At 35.9% G+C, this 23783-nt stretch overlaps 1 pseudogene; it reads right to left on the bottom strand.

The window, feature by feature from the left end:
• Positions 1–20708: 20708 nt before the first annotated feature.
• LOC130852413 (craniofacial development protein 1-like) lies at positions 20709–21607 on the bottom strand (annotated as a pseudogene).
• Between the last annotated feature and the right edge of the window lie 2176 nt (positions 21608–23783).

The raw sequence follows: 23783 nt of genomic DNA, 5'->3' as shown, positions 1-23783 counted from the left end.
AAATAAAGATTTACGGATTCAGAATTTGGTATCCTTCCTTGTGCAGCATTTGAACCTTCCATAGGCAGTCCAAAGTTACTTGCCAGCAATGGATTTATGTGTCCTCCAAAGTTTCATGTCACTTTTCAGTGATAATAATAATACGACATTCTATTGTGTCTGAGGTGCTTTCATTATCATGGTTATTTTTACAGTAGTAGCTTATGGGATAGGTGGGGTAGGAATTGTTTCCCCTACTTTGAAAATGGAGATCTTGAGGCTCAGAGAAGTTAGTGGCTTACCCAAGGTCACACAGCTTGTAAAAATAGGGCTAGCTCTCAAACAGGTCTTCTCACTTTGAATCCTATGTTCTTTCCATTAGCATGTGGTACCTCTTATGTTTCTTACATCTTCTCATCAAAGAAAATCTTATTTTGGACAAATTTTCAAATAGCTTTGATGGAATGCATTCAAATGCTGTTTACATGGAACTGACAGCATGGAAATGTGCAATTTCTCAATCAGGACAATGCTTGTTACCTTGGAATCCTGGGACTGCTGAAGATCAGTGTGAAATGGTTTCATCCTTCTCTACTTATCTAAGCACAATAATTTGCTTGTTCTTCTGCTGTAGTGCATATTTCTGTCTTATAATATAGGTAGTTTTTTTTATGTATATTTCTAAATCTCAAATGTAAGCTCCTGATGCCCAGTTACCATCATATTCATCTTTGTGTGCTTCACTGCACTTTTTCCCCAATGTCTTGCATGAAATAAATACTCAGTGAATATTTACTAAAAGGAATTAAAGATGAGATAGCAGGATTTTGAGTCCACATGTACTTCTCTGTACCATCTATATCAGTGCTGCCCAATATAACTTTCTGCAGTAATGGAAATGCTTCATATTTGGGCTGTCCAACACAATAGACACTAGTGGCTAGTGTGACTCAGGAACAGAATTTTCAGTTTTATTTAATTTAAAGTAATTTGAATTTAAATAGCTGTATGTGGCTGATGGTTACCATATTAGACAGTGTAGCTCTAAATTTTCATGTATTTGAACTTTGTCAGATCTCTAAAATCTGATTGTATTTAGGTCCCTCCATATACCAATGATTCTCACTATGTTTTCGGTAAGGTTGCAGAGCCAGCAAGGTGACGAATGGGTGGGCAGAGACTTTCTCTTGCACCTAAGGTGGAGTCCCTCTCTGCTGTTTGAGCCCCCTGTCCTGGAATATTTTCTGGAAAGCAGGAATGATTTGTCCCTTGGAGTTGCAAAGTGTTGGGATGTCCATCATTTCCAAAGAAAAAGCAAATCTGCAGTCAGAAGAAAGTGGAAAGTTGGCAGCTAACATTTGTTCAACAGACTTCCTCATACACAGTCTGGGTGGTACTGCACTTGGGGTAAGAACGTTTAGGCTTTGCCTCTCTCCTTAACACAGAAGGCAGTATACATCACTCGTAACCATTGTTATGCATTTCTTCTAGTTGTGAAACTTTTAAATTCCTACTCTGAAGGTGTCAGCTTGGAATTAATAGAAAAATCTCCCCTCCCCTCGCCCTTCCCCAGCAGTAGCAGAAACTGCCCAGGAAGAGAGAAACGCTGTTCATGCAGGGCGGACCCTTTTGATCTCAGCGGCTTCTAAGAACCCCCATTCCTCATACTGTGGCTTCTGCTAACTGCTCTGGAGGAGGCAAAAGGTTAAACACAGAGAGAGGTAGGAGTGAAATGGCAGTCAAATGGGCGAGTCCCAGTGGGTTCTTGAGTAGCTTCCTATGTGTTATTATATGATTCTGGGCACAAGTCCTTTCTCAGGATGTAAACAGTGTTTCAAAACCAGAGTTTTGATATCTTTGTGCTCTATTAGCAGTAAAACAAATATTTAGGAAATGAGAATGGGTGCATTGTTAATACTGATATACTCGTGGGTAGCTACAGAAGCAACTATAAATGAATCCTAAATTTCAGGATTAAAACCTTAGAGTTAAGGATTGAAATTGTTATTTGTGAAAGGACTCAAGAGTATCTATTGTGATTCAACAAGCAGAATCTGCCCTGAGGTGCTTACTATCTAAGGCAGACAAAACCAGTAGATATTAATATTCTGTATTGTGTATGAAACTGGCACTTAAAAATGTTTTTCCTTTTAAAAAAATATGTTTAGATTAACATTTTAACTTTCTTTCCTTTTTTGGTAGAGGTGGGAGTTGAGAATTATCTGTCCCTTTAGGCACAAGACAAAAGCAAATCGCAGAGAGGAAAGTGACCTGGCTAAACTCTCAGAGCAATCATGTCTCTATCTACATTTGCATTTGAACAGGGAACTTCAAACCAGCAGCCACCAAGCTGGCCTTTCTCCTCAGGAGTAAGAAGACAGGTACAATCTCTTAGCAGATGTAAAGGATCTTGTGTATGTAGAATACACAAGTAAATGTGCAAAGGAGGAAAAGAGACCTGAATCTGGTAAAGCTGTTAGAGAGAAGACGAATTACCTGTGACTTTGGTTCTGATTCCCTGAACTTTTTTTTATTAATAAACTTTGTTTTGGAATAATTTTAAATGTATAGAAAAGCTGCAAAGACAATACAGATAGTTCTCATATAATCTTTGTCTAATTTCCCCTAATATTAACACTTTATATTTGATTTCTTGAATTTTACAGTGATTCTGTATGCATGAGTATCCTTTAAAAGAGCCTTGTCTACAAGTGGGTTTGTTTCTATCACTTTCCTATAACATTTTCCAAAAATTTACTGCTAAGATAGAATAACCTACATATCTGATGAGTCAACAATTGAGCAATGAAAATTCCTATTATAAAGCCACTGGAGAATTTAAATCACAGCTACCATTGCTGGAGAAAGGGGAAGGAAAGGAAGGAAGAAGAATATATGATAGCATAACAGACAAAATTGCTTTCAAAAGGAGAGCCTTTTCTGGTAACTTTCAGGCCAGAAGTTACTTCTTCCTCTTAGGAACCATTGAGGCTTTATAGCAATGTTGCAATGACAAAGGACTTTGGAAACAGCATTTATTAAATAAACATTGAAGGAGATATGCATTTCCTCCAATTCTTGGATTTGTTCATCAGTAAAGAGGAACAGAATTAACTAGGACTAGAAAAATTTGATTGTGATGCTCAACTTTAAAGTTGGAACTCTGAACAATTGCAGACTGAGTGAGAAATTTTTGCAATGCTTACAAGGAGTGAATCATAGATCAGTGGAAGATATGAAAGTACATGGGGCCCAAAAAGTTCAGTATGCCACAGAGAAGTGCCATTGACGAAGAGCTCATGGGAAGGACCAAGCCCAGCTTCTCCAGTGAGGAGGAACTGACACTTAGTATTGGACTATGACTACAGTTATATTTGTTTATTTTTTGAGTTTCTTAAATTTGCATTTATGCTTAAGCTTACCATGCAAAGAATGATATGAAATTTCTAATATTTGATCATTTTTGATCCACAAAACTGGGACTTTCATATCATTCAACCTAATACCTAGTAAATTATAAGCGGTTAATTCCAAAATTTTCCACTTGGTTTCACTGTATATTTTTGTTGTTTTTTGAACTTGGGAGTAAAAAACAGCTATTTGAACTAGGAAAATCCAACTGATATTTGCTATGAAAATATCTAGAATAGGCAGACCGATGAGCAGATCCCTTGACAAAATGCACTCTTCCTGTGTGTCAGATATTGCACACTTGCATTGTAACCTGTTTATATTTTCTTCCCAGGATTAAATTGATTGTGTGTATTTGTATTTGTGAATTTTACAGATTTAGTAATAGGCACGATTTCCCCCCCAGGGATCTAAGAAGGTATATCTAAAAAATGATTGTTTATCATCATATTTAATTTCAACCATAAGGTGGCATCATACCACATTTTATGCCAAAGAAGCAGGCTGTTTTTCTGTTCACTGAAATGACTAATGCTCTGCACATGCCTTTAAGTTGTGGGTGTAACATGTTGTTGAATTTTGAAGTTTATAAGCAAATATTGGAAACTGGCATCTTCATATAGGGCTTTAACATTTTTTCCCTTATATTTGATCTTTTTATATTATGGCTGAGAAGCTAGTAATAGAATAAACTATTACTATATTAACTAATACTATGTTTTACCTCATTAAAATATGTAAGGCAGTTTCTTGCATATATAGAAGCATCTCAAAAATATTCATTGCATGATTAAATTAAAATATTCCTTTAACAGGCCTTACCCTAAGGAATTCATTTTCTCATTTGTCAAGTTGAATTTACAGCACACTTTTATTGCTATGACCCATTTCTTACCAGAATAAGAAGCTTATTTTCATTAAGAAGTTAAACCCAACTGAACACATTTAATTTCCCTACTACCCCTTAAAAATACATTACTTTTTAAAAACCATACCACTTTTCTTTGTTTAATTAGAAACGTCCAGGACTTGCAAATTACATAAATGCACTGGTTTACTTTCTCTAGTTGGTTCATTGAAAATTCTAGTTTAGTTTTGAAAAGCCGAGTAAAAATTTTGCTTCATTTGCCTCTGTAGAAACATTTTGTACCTTTGTAGAAAACACTGTGAACGCTTTCTTCAGATGGAGTGATTTTGTTCTTGGAACTCTTTGTTTATGGTTTTGTGGGAAGTTGGTGCCACTTGGCCTGCAGGGAACACTCCCATGAGGTGTGTAGCAGGGCGCCTTAAAAGTTTAGTTAAGAATTTGGAGATTGTAATAACAAGACCTTGGTCTCAATGTTTCTCTAGTTGTGGACCATTAGAGCTTGTGATTCTGATATTAACTGGCTATGATGCCAAAGCAACATATTGAAAAGTGAAAAATTGTTAACCATTAAAGAACAACAGCTCTAGACTGTATCACCAGCTAGAATGATGTTTCTATTTAACTGATTGAACTGATTTCATGAATTGAGTTTTTGTTGTAACCTAGATATTAAATCATGTTCCCTCACCCTCACTGGATCTCTGAGTTAAAAATAACCAAATTGTATTTCTCTCTGCTATCAATAATGTAGGCATTTTATCCTTAATATTTTCCTCTCAGAGCTAAGCTGAAAAGTCTAGGTGAAATAAAGTGAAAAGTCAAATTGAAACAAAAGGGTGGTGTAAACTAGAGTAAGAAGTTATTCCAAGGAAGAGATTAAGGAAAGCATGTTTGAAAATATGCCCTATGTATAAGCTGAGTCAGAGCCAGCCCTGTAAATTTGGCCTTGATTTGGTTGGGTAGAAAATGTGATGGCAATGGTCAGGGGAGAACATTCCAGAAAGTGACTAGCCTGTGTGGAGGCTCTGTGGGAAAGAGTTTAGTATGTAACAGAAAGAAGAAATAGAAATATGGAGTGTGTGGCTAGAGCCATGGGGTTAGAGAGAGAAGCTGGGAGTGTGGTAAGGTGAATTGGAGGGGTGGGCTAGCACCATGGTAAGGACTTTGGATCTTTTAAATGTAAAGGAAGCAAGTGAAGAGTTTTAATTAGGGATCTTATCTCCGTTTTTAAAAGATCACTCTGATTCATTGACAGTGGAATAAATAAATAGGTTGTGATATACTCATACAATGGAATATTATGCAGCAAGGAGAATGAACAATTTGCTGCTACACACAATAGCATGAAACAACAAGCCAACCCAAATACAATGTTGAGTGAAAAAAGCCAAATGCAATAAAGAACACATTGTATGGGCCCATTTATGTGAATATTCTACTTATTGATCTGGGCACTAATTACACGAATATGTTCAGTTTGTGAAAATCCATCAAATTGTACGTTCATGATTTGTGAACTTTTATGTGTGTATGTTAAACAAATGAAAAGTTAAAAAAGGATCACTCTATCTATAGAAGAGAAAATAAATTCTAGAAAAGAGTGGAAGCAGGGTGCCCAGTTAGGAGGCTATTGAAGTTTGCCAGATGAAAAATGATGACTTCAACTAGGGTGGTGGTAGAAATAGGGAGAAGTGGATATATTCTAGATCTAGCTTGTATTATAGTAAAATATTGTGTTACATGGAAACAAATGAAATTGTTGATATTTGACTGTTTTTGACCTTCATTTTCATATGGTTCAACCTACCCAGGAAAGCAGTGTAAGGGTATTGAGTATCCTTGACTCGTTATTGTTTCTCTATTAAATATGCTACCTCTTGGCTTTATATATCTTTTCTTTGTGATAGTAGCAATAAAAACTTAAGGTTTGAGAACAGATACTCAGTTTTAGTGAGTCCCTTCCATTCAAATAAGCACATAACTTTTTCTATGATGAGTTATATTACAGTTTTTTTTTCTCTTTGACCTAAACCAAGATTTATGTATCAAAACTAGGAGTAGCAGGAGTAACTAACTGTTTAATTAGCATAATAGTATTATATCCTACTTTGATGTAAAGACAGTGAAAACAGGTAAAAAACCTGTTTTAAAACCTGTTTTGTTTTCAAAGTCAGGAGTTAAGTATTCTTATCATATAAAGTATAAATTGCATTTGAGCATATGTATGTTAAATACCAAGTTTATCAGCTTCCTTCCTCCCCCGTGCAAGAACTAAGGTAAGTTTTGTGTCTGTTTAGGTAGGCTTGCATGGGTTGTCAGATTTCTGAACAGAAGCATGGGATCAAGAGGCCCCTGACTAGTACAGTAGGGGTTCTTTAAGTTGTGAGCACTGAAGTGTCTTAGCCGGGCTGCTGAGATGTACAAAGAAGGCTGCACAGTGAATTCTGACCCTGCAGCCCTTTCTATTGTAACTGAATCTTCAGATTCATATCCATCAAATTGACATGTGATAGTCTAAGGAGAAAACAACCTTGGAAATGGTCTACTGAAAGTAATTTACTCCCTCATCTATCATGTTCTCAAATGGTCTGCATTTGAGCAAAGCAGTGGGAGTATAATACCCATATTCTGAAAGTTGAGAAGGTCTAGGGAAAGATATTTTAATTCTATTCTTTTTCTCTCAACATATATATATATATTTTACATAAACATATATAAAGTAAAAGTGGAAGAGGCAAATGCCATTTTATATTTATATATGTGTTTATATATAAAATTTGTGTTTATAAATATATATTTTAACTAGGTTTGAATTCATTTCCTCATATCAGAAAAGCAGAAAATCATGCCTCCTTGTTAGTATTAGATTTCCAGAATGTACAGATGGAAAATAGTTAATGGAAATCACCCCAGTTAGATTTATTTTGTATTGTGCTTCCCTGAGTACAGAAGTCATCTAGAAGGTTCTAATTTTTTTCCTTGGAGACCATCACAAAACATAACCCCCAAAACAGGGGTGAGGTAGATGGGGGGAAACGATCTGCAAATATTTGCTTGACAGATGCGTTTTCCTGCCTAGTTATAGAGTGAAATCAATACCAACCTCCAGATTTGTTGACCTGTTCGTGAGATGGAAACTATAATGTGAAAAAAAATGGAAGTTTTCCCCAATGATAGATTTTTTTTCTGTTTCACATGCAGCTAGAGTGAACAATCTAATGACTAGAGAGATCTTCAGACCTCTATATAGTGCCGAAGAATGTCATATTGAGAAAGGGCATGCTTTCCTTGTATCATTGTGCCTTAATCTTCTTAGATTTTTCTACAAAGAAATCATATTAATCAAATCTCCTTTCTGCTGTATGAAAGGTGACTGACTAATGCTTGATTTGGGGTGAAATTGGATATGGGAGAAAATCCTGACTTGAAATAATACCAGACTTTTCATAATCCTGTGTTGTTGGAGTCTTAGTTCAGGATTGTAATTTCCACCTCAGGTTTTGTGAAATTCCAGAGTCCTGCAAGTGAGACCAATTGGTACTGCACACTTTTTAGAGGCAAAACAAAACAAGACAAAACATTAATAACAAAGTCTCCAAACAAACAAAAAAAAAACCCCAAAAAACAAAACCAAAATACTAATTTAAATGTATTGAAACATAAAAAGAAATATTTGCTTTGAAAATGTTTAGGAGTAGGTTTTATGTATGTATCTTCAAATCAAATAAACAGCAATTGTCTGTTGCCAGTACAAAAAGGCAGAAAATGCTCTTCATTCTGTCCATAAAGTTTGCTGGTTATAACAGAGATGAAATATGTCTAAAATCTGATTTTTGAAAAACTTAATTCAGAATCTATAAATCTAAATATGGTTGCTTCAACGTGTTTTTCCTGGGAAACCATCTACTTATTTCAACAATTCACCTAGTAAGTATTTTTGGAATGCCATGGAAATTGTTTTTTTAAAAATCTGTAGCATATCTCTTCTAATAACTTTTGAAGGGAGGTTGAATTTTTGTAAAAGTATGAAGTCATTAAGAATTGAGAGCCCAGAAATAAACCCACGCATATATGGTCAACTGATCTTAGATGAGGGTACCAAGAATACACAATGGAAAAAGGATAGTCTCTAATAACTGGTGTTAGGAAAACTGGATATTCACAACTGGATATCCACATGGAAACTGGATGTCCACATGCAAAAGAATGAAATTGAATCCTTATTTTACACAATATACAAACATTTATTCAAGATGGATTAAAGACTTAACCATAAGATCTGAAATCATAAAACTCCTAGAAGAAAACATAGGGGAAAAGTGTTTCTTGACATTGGTTTTGGCAATAATTTCTTGGATATGACACCAAAAGCATTAGCAACAAAAACAAAAGTAGACAGTTGGGACTGCATCAAACTAAAAAGCTTCTGCACAGTAAACGAAACAATCAACAAAGCAAAAAGGTAACCTTTTGAATGGGAAAATGTATTTGCAAACTATCCATTTGATAAGGAGTTAATATCCAAAAAATATAAAGAACTCACACAACTCAGTAGCGAAAACACAGATAAACCAGTTAAAAACTGGACATAGGAACTGAATAGACATTTTTCTGAAGAAGACATCCAAATGGCTTACAGGTGAAAATGTGCTCAATATCACTAATCAGAGAAATGCAAATCAAAGCTATAATGAAATATCACCTCACACTAGTTAGAATGGCCTTAATCAAAAAGAAAAGAGATAACAAATGTTGGCAAGGATGTGGAGAAAAAGGAATCCCTGTGCCCTGTTGGTGGAAATATAAATTGGTACAGTCACTCTGGAATAAAGTATGGAGAATCCTCAAAAAATTAAAAATAGAACTACCATTTGATCCAGCAATCCCACTTGTGTGTATATTATCTGAAGGAAATGAAATCATTATTTCAAAGATATATATATATATATATATATATATATTCCCATGTTCATTACAGCCTAATTCACAATAGCCAAGATGTGGAAGCAACTTAACTCCATTGCCTAATAAACAGATAAAGAGAATGTGGGGTGTGTGTGTGTGTGTGTGTGTGTGTGTGTGTACATATGTATGAATATTATTCAGCCATGAGAAAGAAGGAAATCCTGCTATTTGCAACAACGTGGATGAAACTGGAGAATATTAGGCTAATAAGCCAGAAATAAGCCAGACACAGAAAGATAAATACTGCAGGATTACACCTAAATGAGGAATCTAAGATAGCCAAACTCACACAAGCATTTAGTTGTAATGTCTCTTCAAATTAGGAAGTTCCTGATACTTTTTTTTTGGAGCGGTCTTTTTTAATGCTTATGACACCTTTTAAAAGTATTGGCCAATTATTTCATTGAATGGCCTTTAATTTGGGTTTGTCTAATATTTCCTCATGATTAAATTCAGGTTTTGCATTTTTGCCAAAATGCTATAGAAGTGATGTTGTGAATGCTATATCAGAGGCATACAATTTTGATTTGTCCGTCACTGGTGATGTTAAATTTGATCATTTGGTTAATGTGGTGTCTGCCATATTTCTCCACTGAAAATATACCATTTTTGCCTTTGACATTTGAAAGTGTAGTTTAAAAAATGTACCAAGCAAAAGTAAGTATAAACAGCTTTTCAAGACAATATTACAGGACCACTCATTGGATGTAGAGTTTTATTTGTTAAAAAAGTCTCATTCATTTGCTGTCAAGTGATATTTTGAGATAATGTAAATTTCCTGTTTCTCATCATACTCTTGCCTTGAATTTTAGCATCTATTAATGATACTTGCCTGAAACAGTTGTAATGGTGGTGTTTGCTGTATGGTGATTTTGTATTTCCACCATTTCTTCTACAGTTATTAGTGGAATTCTACTGCAAGGAAGGGCTATCATTATTTATATCAGTAGAGACTACATGAATTCTTATTTTATTCTATGGGTTATATCCATCACTATAATTATTTATTTTGTTGCTCAAATATTCCCCAAATTGGCCATTGGGAGACCCTTTAAGTTTAGAGTCCTTGTTCTTAACCCTTGCGCTAAACTTCTCTATAGTTGTACCCATTTACTTTAGAAAGGCCCCATGCAATCCTGTTTTAATAGATTCTCATTCACATAGATAAAATGATGCTTATCTTGGCTTCTGAATATAATACTCTGTCCTTTTAAAAGATATTTATTTATTTATTTATTTATGGCTGTGCTGGGTCTTTGTTGTGGTGTGAGGGCTTTGTTGCAGTATGTGGGATCTTAGTTCCTGGACCAGGGATTGAACCCAGGCCCCCTGCATTGGGAGCATGGAGTCTTAACCACTGGACCACCAGGGAAGTCCCACTAAGTCCTTCTTAGGAAAAAAAAAAAGACAGTTCCTAATCTATCATACTCCCAGTTCATTTGCTACTTTCACAATTTTTTTTTAAGCTCTTTATTGGAATATAATTTCTTTACATTCTTGTGCCAGTTTTTAAGTTATACCAAAGTGAATTAGCTGTATTTATACATATATCCCCATATCCCCTCCCTCCCATGACTCCCTCCCACCCTCCCTGTCCTGGCCCTCCTAGTCATCACCCATCATCAAGTTTATCTCCCTATGTTATGCAGCAACTTCCCACTAGCTATTTTACATTTGGTAGTGTATATATGTCAATGCTACTCTCTCACTTTGTCCCAGCTTCCCATGTGGACATTTTTCAACTTCATGGTAAATATCCTATACAGGCAGTAGGGATTCAACTATTTTCAGCACTTTTAATTATCTTCAATTTGATTGAATCCAACAAACATTTATTTCAAAGCACATGGGAGAGAAAAAAAGTAAAATGAAACCTGTTCTCTGATCTCAGCCAATTTGCTATCCAGTGGGGGAGATCAGATATACATGCAATCATGGTATAGCTATAGCAGGGTGTGATAAGTATTTGAACAAAATTTTATGGGAAAGAAGGATGAGTTTCATTCCAACTTGGTGGTGGGGTAGGGTGATAGAGAGGGATAGGGCAAAGAAGAGGGGACCTGTGAGATCTTTTCTGAGGTTTAACAAACAAGACAAGTTAAACTGAAGAAAGTATGTGCCAGATAACTCATTTCATTTGCCATTTAGTCTTTTTCTTCATTCTTTCTAGAGTAAGTTTCTTTTTAGTTTCAAAAATTCTGAAAACCAAAAGTCAGAGAGGTTTACATTTTTACAACTAATTGGTGAGACGTGCAACTGATGGTGACCTAGAGGTGATAACCTAGGAGTGTAATGAGAAATAGCTGAAGTTTATGTTACTTTGCATTGTCCAGTCTTGAGAATGGAGAATCAGAACAAGCCTGAGTTGAGAATGTCTTATATAATCCCTTGTTCCCTTTGCTCTTCAATTCTTTTGGCAGAAGTAGAACCAACTCTCTGTGCTATCTAACTGGATTCAGAAAGAGCTCCTGTCATGATGTCCCTTTAGGAGTCATCTAAGCAGGGAAAAGAATGATGAACTCCAGGACAGTGATTACATTTTTGAGCAGTAAGAAAATATCAAGAAAGAGTTTTTGGAAGGTGGTGGTTATGGTAGTGGGGGAGTCTCATTGTGCTTCATGTAAATAATTGCCTGTTTTTGAAATGGCTTTTCTCCTTTAGCATACAGTGCATCTGTTGCTGGTATCCCCTTTTCAGTGCTGCTTTTGGTACCCCCAAACACTAGTGCTTCTGTGCACTAGCGGTGAGGCTATTTGACTCCTGAAGGTTCTCTGCTAAAGTTTTTGATGCCTTAAAATTCTTCAGGTCTGAGGCCTGCCAGAGAGCAGGGCAGAAGACATAGCAGCCTGGATTAATGAATATTCACGTGAGCTTTAGAAGGAGAAACTGCCTGTCACTATCCAGTGAAAAGTAAAATAGAAAATGCCATGTGCTTTTGTGCAGAAAATAATAATGAAACTACTTAGCATCACAGAGAACTTTTCTTGGTATGTGGGTAGTGTATGTTTCTTAATTTAAGGTGAATGAACGGTGAACTTAATGCACATAAAGTACTTGGAAAAGATTTGTTCTGAAAAACTTCTGAAAATTATTTATCTATTACTAAATGCTTTCAATGCTGCTGGCACCTAGAGTTATGGGAATTGTCCCCTCTTATACTTATTTTATGAGGAATGTAAATACCCAGAAATATGCATATATGTATATAATGGCTTTTCTATGTATAATTTATGTTCAAAACTGTAAGTTATATTCCAACTAAGACTGTTTGTCTGGATGGAGAATTTATTCTCATTCTTTGCTATTTACCTTCTTCCATCTAAGCTTATTCAATAAACATAGAGAATTAAATGCATACTTGATTTGTGGAACAAAAGAAACGAAAGACAAAAGTTTTCTCAAACTTTTCCTCAAGTGCTTTAAAAATTGTCAATTTTAAGTACCAAATTGAATTTCTTTGGTTATATGTATGTGGGTATATGTACACACACACACACACACACAAATACACAATGATCTGAAAGATAAGGTGTAAATGAGCCTACAAGAAAATAACTCAAAATTGATAATATTATGACTATCAAAACTAGTGTTGCATCTGTGGAGTAGTTTTGCATTCTATTTGATCACAATTGATCACCTCTGGAAAGTCCTTTTTACTTGGATACATCAAGAGCAAGAGGTTGCTTGATTCTTGGTTCCTTAGAGAGTTAGACTGTTTGGCCAGAGTTATGGAAAAGGGATTGTGTCACAAGTGAAGTTATGGTTTCAGGACTGCTTCCAAATATTCCTGCTTTGGTTATAGGAGTAAAGAGCTGAGGATTCTTGAAGCAGTCTTTTTGGTCAAACAAGTTAACAAGCTGTGGGTCTAGTGCCAGTGATTCCATTTCTAAAGGATTTTCCTTTGAAGTATTTGTTCCTCAATGTGTTTTTCCAGCCAAACATATGCCTGTGATTTGAAATCAGCTTAAGAATTTTCTTTCACACTTTAGTGTTCATGTTTAGTTTGTTGGCATTAGATGATGCAAAATAAACTTGTCTGGCTTCTCAAATCCCTACAATGATTTTGCTGCTAATGGTAATTCTCATGGGTGGAGTTTAGTTGTCTCTGACTCTAGATAGCACTTGAAAGCAATTTTTTTCAATAAATTTATTTCTGGGAAAGGGTTAAAGGAAAATATGCACAAGCTTGCATATACTTTGCATTTCTCTTCTAGAGTTTCTTAGAAAATTATTTCTTGTTTGTTAACCATTGTCTTAGTAATTTAAAGTTTTTACTCAGTGAGGGATATAGGTGTTATTCTTGACCAGCATCATGTTTGACTCATGGCTTGAAACTCTACTCATTGGATTAGTTCCCCTTAAGAATTCACTGAACATGGGCAAGCCAAAGATTGAAAACAGTGAGATCCATATGTTTCCTGTCTTATTCTGGAGCAGAAAGACATTGTGTTCAGAGAGGATAAATTGCCTGTGATTCTGTCAGAGGCTGGAGAAAGAGGCCAAAGTCAGACAGTTAGCTCATTTTCTAATTATTTTCTAATTATTTCTAATTATTTTATAATTTTTCTTAATTGTGATGGAATCTCTTGGGAAGGAACCAAAGGAAGGCTTATGTTCTATACACTTGGCTTCAAAAGTAGGTCTTAGGTTTTCTCTTCCTGGGAACTGATTTTCAGATCATGAAGAATCAATTTTTAGCAGTAGAGACCTTCTAAAGCCCTCTTCTCTTGATGACTAAGTATGGAAAATCCTTTAATTTAGTCACACACTGCTATGGACTGAATGTTTGTGTCTGCTTTCCATCCCCTCCCAAACCCCATTCAAATGTTGAAACCCTAATCTTCAATGTGATGGCATTTAGAGATGGAGCTTTGGTAAGTAATTAGGTCATGAGGGTGGAGCTCTCATGAATGGGATTAGTGTCTTTATAAGAAGAGACAGAAGAGAGATGATCTCTCTCTGCCATGTGAGGTTTCAGCAAGAAGGCAGCCATCTGCAAACCAGGAAGAGGAATCTCACCAGACACCTTGATCGTGGACTTCCCAGTGTCCAGAGCTGTGACAAATAAATATGTATTGTTTAAGCCACCTGGTCTATGGTATTTTGTTATAGCAGCCTGAACAAAGACACAATAATTTCAGGTGAATTCAACCTTCAAATAACAAAAACACCAATCAGTCAGAGCTTATGGATAAAAAGAAGGTTATGAGTTGTTTGGGTACTACCTGTTTTGAAATCCAGACCTGGTTGTTTTAGTTGGTGCTATTTCTTGGACTAAGGTGACTTCTCAGAATACCTCTTTGTCCAGGTCTTTTTTTTACACTCTCCTAAATAAGGTGATTCTGACAACTTGTGGCTCCCATGATAGATAGCACATTGTTTCTTTCTTCTCATGAAATCAATCAGTCTTGTGATGATCACTGGATTCAAATGCTGGAGGCTGGAGAAAGGCAAAAGTAGAAGCAATTATGTCTCACTCAGGAGTCCTACTTACCTTGAGGAATCTACTAAGTTCTCATTTCCTCTCAGTGGATCTTCACCATGCTCAATGGACCCATTAACATATGAAAGCAAGATGACAGACTATTATGAATTCCTCCAGTTCATCATATGTTGGCTCAAATTAGTAGCTTTGTCCACTTCTCAAGGCTCAAGCCTTGGAAGGCTAGGACTTTCAGATTTATCACATTCACGATGGGTACTTTTAAACATACAGTGTGTGGCCTACACATATGAGTTTCATTGGTTCATAAAACTGATATTTCAGAAGAAAACTAGACTTGTTTCTCCATTTTATTCTTTTTTGACTTCACATTATCTCATCTTTCTTTTCAGCTAAATCAGATCTCCTTTCCACCTACCCTCCTTTCTAAAGACAACCAGATGTGTGACTGTCAAATTTGGTATAGAGGTACCTTCTACAAGAGGTTGTCTTCATTTATGACATTCATTCATTCAACACACATTTTTTTGGTAACTTCTGTATGCTAAGCTTTGTGTGAAGAGGTAATCAGATAATGACAAATATGTTGTGGATTTTGCCCTCAGATAGCTCCTAATCTAGGGAGAGACATGACATATTAATGATTAACTCTGATATAATATATAAAATGGTGTATTAATAACACAAATGAAGTGTTATAGGGACTCAGAAGTGCTTTGTCCTTTCTTGCCTGGGTACTCATCTTTCTGCTGGGTGACTGGTACCCATGGGAGACAGCATACTATAGTAATATACTACAGTAACTATAGCCCCAGCTTTGAAAGATTGAGGGTTAGTCCAATCATGATGACCCATCCTGTTAAGTATATTTTTGTTTCCTGTCTACTAATTGCAACCTCAGAGTCACTATGTGGCATTATATTATAATGATAATAGAAATGTTGTATCACATCTTATGTTATGTTATATTATATTATGTTATGTTATGTTATATGTTATGCTATATTGTGTCACATCCTAAGAAAAAAAGAGAAAGGAAAGATGTTAACTGAGGCTTGGGATATGGCCCCTAAACAAATTTTTCTTTCTCTACTAATGCCTACCTCTTTACAGTAGAGACTTTGAAGGAAACTAGTTACAATTTTCTATTTGGAGTAGAAATAGTTTTCTATTTCCGGTTTTTCATTTCTTTCTATTTCTTAAAACTTTCTTTAGAAATAAGAAAGAGGAGAAAACTTTCTTTAAAAAGAGATGGGAAGAGGAGAAAAAGAAGAAAAAGAAAGAGGACATTATGGTTCTAGAATTTCCGTATAGGACATGCTTGGGCTGGGTGTTAGATAAGTGAAATAGGGAAATTTCCTGCAGTATTTGAATAATCAACTCAGTGGTTTACTTAGCATTGTATGTTTATTTGGGGTGGCTTGGAAGGGTTTTTTTTAATATTATAGTGGGGGAGCTCTAAAGTCATTCCTTGGTGTTTCCACTGGTGATAAGTTGTTCAAAAAAAAGGCAAATACTTTTATTAGGAAGTAATTTATTAAGAAGCATTTTTGTACAAAGAACCTTTCCCCAATTTTAGCATTAAAGCCCTGGGATAGAACTTTAGAAAGTTCTGACATGAAGATTTATTGAAAGGAACTGCACTTGACTCCAAAAGAATGCAATATCTTATCTCTGATATAATTTAAATAGATGAGTTTATGTAGTTCAAGCAAACAAATTCTCTAACCTTAGGGTAACAGAATAAGGTTGTGCCCAAACAACACTACAATTATCCTTGTGTCTGACTAGCCCACTGCCTGCTCCATGTTTTTTGTCTCAGTGCCTGCAGTGCTGGGGGCAAAAATAAAGTGTTCCAGGGGCCAGTGCCTTTGGAACCCTACTGAAACCCAGCTGGTTAGATGAATCATTAAATGTCTCTCCACTCAGCCAGCTCAGTGTTTCATTGCCCTGGATCATATCCACATTCCTACCTTTGACTCTAAACTGAAGTTAGGATTTGCTTGTTCCTTTTGGCACATTTTCATATCGTGAGCACATTTTGTGATATGTCCATCTGCACAGCTATCTAAATAAGAGCAGACTTACGGGGAGTGTGGCTGAGAGTTCACTTAAGATCCTTCACAGGCTCCTGCCAGCCTCTTCCAGATTGGCAGCCACAAATGAGGTTAATCATGAATGTATCAAATGAGGTAGAGTGGTCTGGTCATACATTACACCTGGGAGTGTTGAGTCCTGCTCTGAATCAAATGCCTGGTACTGTTTTGGTGACTTGGGCTTTGAGTTGTGTTGACTTGTCAGGGGGACAAGTCAACAAATCTTAGCTAAATAGTTTGTGTTACATATTAGGAATGTTAGATAAGGCAGTTCCATGTAACTCCTATCATTGTGCATTCTTGGATTGAAAATAAGCCAGTCTCTCAGCAGTTTGGAGAGAAAGTCTTAGAACTGGCCCTTTGACTACCATAAGAATGAAAAGGATATGTGGAGACACTTTGAAGAGTACCTCTATATACTCTGACTTGCTAATGTAAAAAATATGAAGGATCTAGATGCTTGCTATGAAAATACAAGTGAGAACCAAACCACATTTATAATAGCTGAAGATCTTTCTGACATTTCCCAGATGGTTATCTAAGTAATTGAAATTATAACTGCTTTAATTTGATGTCTCAATGTATACTATGTAAGCCATTATGGAACCCATGACATTCCCAGTCTGCAATCAATAGCAATATTAAGAAAGAAGAAAAAAGGATTAATTGTTAGCATTGGTAAACATTTAATTAGTGCCCATAAAAAAGCAAATGCTTGCATGCACATGATTCATTATCAGATTTTTAGAAGGCAAACCTCCAGAGAACCACATGCCAGTTACAAACTAAACTTAGAAAGTTTTCCAAGGACGAGTCATCTGTTTAATATCTTGCATAAAATCGATGATGATTTCACCAGTACCATTGGAGAACACAAAACGATATGTCATAAGCAATCTTAATCCTTAATCAATAATGAAAGAATAATAGTCAAATGGTTTTGCTCTTATTCGACAATTATATAGCCACTTAATAGCAATTTACAAACAGGTAAAATTTCCAGCTTTAAATTATGAATGACATGGAAATATGGCTTTGTTATTTAATGCTGGGTCACTGCTATGCTTTGCCAGCAGCAGAGCTCAATTCTGAGTTTCCAAGGAAGAGCAAATATACCCATTATGCAGTGCCACTTTGGATGCAGGTTTTTGCAAATTCGATTCTTAAGTTTTCAGTAATGGCTGATGTCTACTCACATGGTAAGGATTCGTTGTTCGGTTTTACTCCATGGGAATGGAAATTTGGTTATTAAGTACATCCTTACTATTTATAATTTTGTTTCACATCAGAAAGAGTTGGATATGCAACTTTCATATTTCACTTGATGATGTGTATTTACTCTTTGGAGGTAGGTCTATTCATAGGAGAATAACTTCAGTTTGGTTGTGAAAACCAAATGACCTTCTCTCCAATAACTGGTTAATTAGCAATACTTGAATACCCCAAAGGATGGTTCATTTTATATTTTACTTTTTGAGAATTTGGACACTTGCAGGTGTGGTCCAGATGGAATCTTGTAATAAGAAATTTCTGCTATGCTTCTAAACTGAGCTTTCTCACAATTTGGGAGTACATCATACTATGTGAACATGATTTTACCTTCTCAGCAAGGCAATTATTGGGACTTAAATGGGACTTCACAGACTGAACCTTCTCCCTACTCCTATAGAACCTATTTTGCAATCAAATATATGATGTTAAATTTACCACTACTGTGACCTCAGAACATTGGATTTTTTTTTTTTTTTGAATGGGTTGTTAAGGGAGGTTGTTGGAGATGTTCAAGAGCTTAGACAACTTTTGGTCTTAGATGATTTAGATGTTAATTGCTTAAAAGTAGATGATCTCTAGAGATTCTTGCGCTATGATGTTAACACTATACATGTATGTTAACACTATACATGATAAGTTAATTTACTAAAATATTATTTTATTGCTCAACAACACTCAGGTTCTCTCTAGCCCTGAAATGTTTTATCCACTTTCCTGATCATTCTGTTCCCAGATTGTGTTACGCAGAGCTGTTATTCTCATTGCTGAATTCCCTGCTGCTACCCTGGTTTTAGACAATGACATACACCAGAGCATTCTATCTAACACTGAAAAAATTTTTTTTTGCAAGGATGATTCAGAGTGAGAAGGGAAGTTAGCAAAAAAAGTGTAGATTTTCCTAATTGAAAATGTAATGCACATTTGATTGTATAAGATTTTGAAAAGATAAAAAAGTATGAATAAGAAAACTCTCACTTGTAAGACTTGTGTTAACTAGACTTCTGTTAGAAAAAATTATTTGAAATATATGGACAATCTCTCAGCTCAAATTATGAGTGTTACATTACATACGTATTTTAACCTACATATGACCACCTCAGTTGGGTGGTCCTGGGGACATAGAATATACTCTTTCCTCTGCTAATACTTGGGTTTACCCTTCTATCCCGATCTTCTTCCTTCACTTTCTTCTGGAAGTCACAAACTTCACTGTTGCTTTTGCAATTATCCCTTCCCAAGTCTACTCCTGTCTGGCATGGCAAGTAGGGATTATTAGCTAGTACACTGGGGCAGAGTCTGTAGAAGAAGACTTGGTGGGGTGGAAAGGCAAGTAGAATGAGAAGAGAGGGGTACAACTTCTCTAGACACTCTTTCTCTTTCCCCTCCATTCTTATATCCCATTCTAGTCACATTTTCAATTAGTATCTCTAGTAAATGCCTCTCAGACCTGTATTTTTCTCCCTTATTTCTCTGAAACATCCAGATGTCTTCTGGGCATTTCCACCTAAATTCCCAGACTTCTAAAATATGATATACAGTATTTCATCTCCCTTGCCAATCTGAGATTTCCTTGTAACTTCCCACTTGTGTTAATAGCACAGTTAAATTAGTTACTGGCTATGATGTCTGGGAACCATTTTTCACTGCCTGTATTCTCTTGTTTGTCCATATTCAAATAGTTCTTATCACAACTATTCTTCCTTATCTCTTTGATTTACTCACTTCTTTCTATCCCTGTGGTGACCTGCCAAAAGTGTGAGTCCTTGCTATAGCTTTCAATAGCCTTCTAATTGGTCTCCCTACTTCTGGTTTCTGTTCTTTCTAAATGGTCTAGTAAATTGCCACAAAGCTCATTGTATGGCTTAATTTAGTGGCTCTTCGTTACCCATTCAATAAAGTACTTACCCTTCAGCTTAGCATTAACAATTGTCTACAATCTGACCCAAACTCACAATATCAATGTAATTTTCCTTTTTTTTCTGTGCTGGAGACTCGTAGTAAAGACTTTCCAAAAAGAAAAACAAACTCAGAGAATTTGTAATTTGTATCTGTATGAGAAGAAACAGAAAAAGGAAAATGATTCACAATGAAGCACAAAATTATAGGAAGGAATGAAGATCACCAGAACAAGTAAATATAAAGGATACTGATTAAAGTAATAATTGTAAAAATGTCTTTTGGGTTTTATAACATGTGGAAGTAAAATATATGGCAAGAGTAGCACAAAGGGCAGGAGGGAGGAAAGGAGTTAAACTATTCTAAGTTTGGTGCATTATTAAGGACATGGTGGAAGTGGGAATTTAGCTCATAATCATTCAAGAATTATGAAGATGATGTTCAGAAAGCTGATGTATCTTCTGCAGGACAGAGAGTTACTGATAAGGACTCCTTAGGACCACTTTTACTTCAGGCATTGGATGGTTTCCTTTTTCAGTAAATTATGATGAAAACATTGCATTTATTTATTTTTTTACTTTTTTATTTTTTAAAGGACAAACTATTAAAAGTAAAATGAATGAAATCACTTGAGATCAAGATACAAAGACAGAAATTCAATGAAAAAAAGACCTTGCTGGGAAACAGTTGATGAGAAACACGGGAAACATTTCACAGACACACAAAAAAACTCATGCTGTAAATATGATTAAGCTACTGTAGGTTCCTCATCATATCAGGGTTTCATTTTGCTCAGCCTGAGATCTCACTCGATTTCAAACTGTCTGTGATGCTCTCGGTCTAGAAAAGCTTTCTGTTCAACATACCCTTCCTTCCCTCGATTGTGGATGGCTAGTTCTTCACCAATGCCCTCTTCCTCCTTGAAGCTCTCCCAGTCCAGCTTGGACTTCTCTAGGGTGCTCACCTTCTGCTTCTTGGCTCCAGTTTTCCCCAAAAGTCTACTCATGCCACTTGATCTTTTTAACCCTGACCTGGTAGGAAGTGACGGCAGAGCCGGAGGGACATTAGCCTGGAGTTTTTCTTTCTCATCTTGCTTGAAGGAGGATTTGGCTTCTTTAGATGTAGCATCCACTTCCTTAGTCACCCTGACTTCTTCACTGGCAAAATCATATACCTTGGTGATTTTAACTTTTTCTGTTTCTTTAGATTTCTCTAGCTCTTCTGCTTTGACCAATAATTTACTTGAACTTGTGTCTTCAGTCTCCTCTCCTCTTTTAACTTGTGTACTCGGAGGCATGTTTGATTTTGGTCCTACATCACTGAGGAAGCTGACCCATAGTTCATCTTCCTTCTTTTTCCTTGCATCCTCTGACTCAATGCCTTTTTCCTGCTCTGCAGCTGCATCTTTCTCCTCACTACTACTTCCTCCAGATTCCTCGTTGGCATCCTCCTTATCCTCTTCTTCTAATGAGAGGCCACCTTGTTTTCTCTTCCTGGCCGGAATGCTCTGAGCCTTTCTTTTTTCCCTTTGGTTTTCTGTGTCTGCTCTTCACCATCCACTTAGTCTTCCTTCACTAATTCATTTACATCATCTTCACTATACTCTTGACCCGATGGCACGTAGTCCTCATCATCCTCCGAGGTGGAGAAGTCTTCTGAGTCAAATTCCTCCATGTCGCTGCCGCACGGGGAGGACAGGGCAACAGCAGCTGCCCACAACGGGAAAGCTCTAGGGAGAGACCATAAGGCTGTGGCGGGGGCGGGGGCAGCTAGGGCAGCCCCCGCAGCATGTCGGAACATTGTATTTATGTCAGAAAATATCACAACCCCTGCGATGTAAGCAAGAAGACTTGGTTAATGCAATTGTCTACATTATCTTGCATAAAGAAGACAAAGGATTTTCTTAAAAACTTATAGAAATCTACAGTTAATGGAGTTGTCTGGAAAAACAAGACTCAGAAAAAAGCCATACATTTAATTGCTGTATGTTGATGAAAACATGATATTCTGGAAGACATAGAATCTACTCCTGAAGCACCAGAGATATGGAACAGTGTAGTGCTTTGCCCTGCCTTAGTCTTGAGCTATGATGGAGGAAGGAAAAGAGATAACTGCAATTTCTAAGGTAGCCACCAAATGAATAATGTATAAAGCCAATGGAGGAGCTAATTACAGAATAAGAAAACATATTTTATTAATCCAAAAGAAGACAGAAAAGGCAGAATAAAGGACTAAAAACAGATGGGAAAAATATCAAAAGATAGCCTAAACCTAATATATCAATAATTATATTAAATGTAACTGGGCTAAACACTCCAACTAAAAGGCAAATATTGTCAGACTAGACCCAACTATGTCATATTTATAGGAGTCATTCACTAAATAAAAGGTAACAGATAAGTTGAAAGTAAAATGACAGAAAAGATATACCATACAAACACTAACCAAAAACTAGCTACTGTGGCTATAATATCAAAGTAGATTTTATGGCAAAAAATATTACTGGAAATAAAAATAGATAATTCTAAATGCTGAAAGGGCCCTGTGTCATTTAAGATCACTGTTTGCTTAGTGTTTTTCTCTTTGGATGATCTGTCAATTGATGTAAGTGGGGTATTAAGGCCCTTACTATTATTGTGTTATTGTCAATATCTCCCTTTATGTCTGTTAATATTTGCTTTATATATTTAGGTGGTACTATGTTAGGTGTATATATGTTTACAAATATTATATCCTCTTCTCCTGTTGATCCCTTTATCATTATATAATGCCCTTCTTTGTCTTTTATTATAGATTTTGTTTTAAAAGTCTACTTTGTCTAATATAAGTATTGCTACCTCAGCTTTCTTCTTGTTTCCATCTGCATTGAACATCTTTTTCTTTCCCATCACTTTCAGTCTGTGTATGTATTTAGCTTTGAAGTGAGATTCTTGTATAGGCAGCATATAGATGGGTCTTGTTTTGTTTTAATCCAATCAGCCACACTATATGACTAAAAGAAGTATTTAGTCCATTGACATTTAAAGTGATTATTGATAGGTATGTACTTATTGCCATTTTGTTATTAGTTTGCTGGTTGTTTTTGTAGTTCTTCTCTGTTCTTTTCTTGTTCACTAAGTCTCTTCCCTTATGGTTTGATGATTTTATTTAGTGTTATGTTTGTGTTGTTTTCTCTCTTGTTTTTGTATATCTGATATGCATTTTTAAGTTTTTGGTTACCATGGAGTTCATATATGTACTTGTTTTAAACGGATAGTCATTTAAGTTCAAGCACATCCTAAAAGCTACATTTTTTTGCTCCCTCCCCCCATGTTTTGTGCTTTTGATGTCATATTTTACATCTTTACATCTATCCCTTAACTCTTTGTTGTAGTTATAGTTGATTTTATTATTTTTGTCTTTAACTTTCTTATTAGATTATTTAAGTAGTTGATCCACAGCCTTCACTACATATTTACCTTTACCTGTGGGATTATTCTCTTCCTATAATTTCTTATTTCTTGTTGTAGCCTTTTCTTTTTCACTTAAAGAAGACCCATTAACACTTCTTGTAAGGTCAGTTTAGTATTGATGAACTCGTAGTTTTTGCTTGTTTGAGAAGCTCTTTATCTCTCCTTCAATTCTGAATGATAACCTTGCTGGGTAGTGTATCCTAGGTTTTAGGATTTTCCTTTCAGCACTTTAAATGTATCATGCCACGCCCATCTTGCCTGCACAGTTTCTGCTGAAAAATCAGCTGATACCCTTTGGGGTTCCCTTGTATGTGACTCTTTGTTTTTCTCTTGCTGCCTTTAGAATTCTCTCTTTATCTTTAACTTTTGTCATTTTAATTATGACATTTCTTGGTGTG

This window comes from Hippopotamus amphibius, chromosome 4, assembly GCF_030028045.1.
Source record: "Hippopotamus amphibius kiboko isolate mHipAmp2 chromosome 4, mHipAmp2.hap2, whole genome shotgun sequence".
Lineage (NCBI taxonomy): Eukaryota > Metazoa > Chordata > Mammalia > Artiodactyla > Hippopotamidae > Hippopotamus > Hippopotamus amphibius.
The sequence above is the reverse complement of the archived record's forward strand: the minus strand, read 5'-3'. Positions and strand labels throughout refer to the sequence as shown.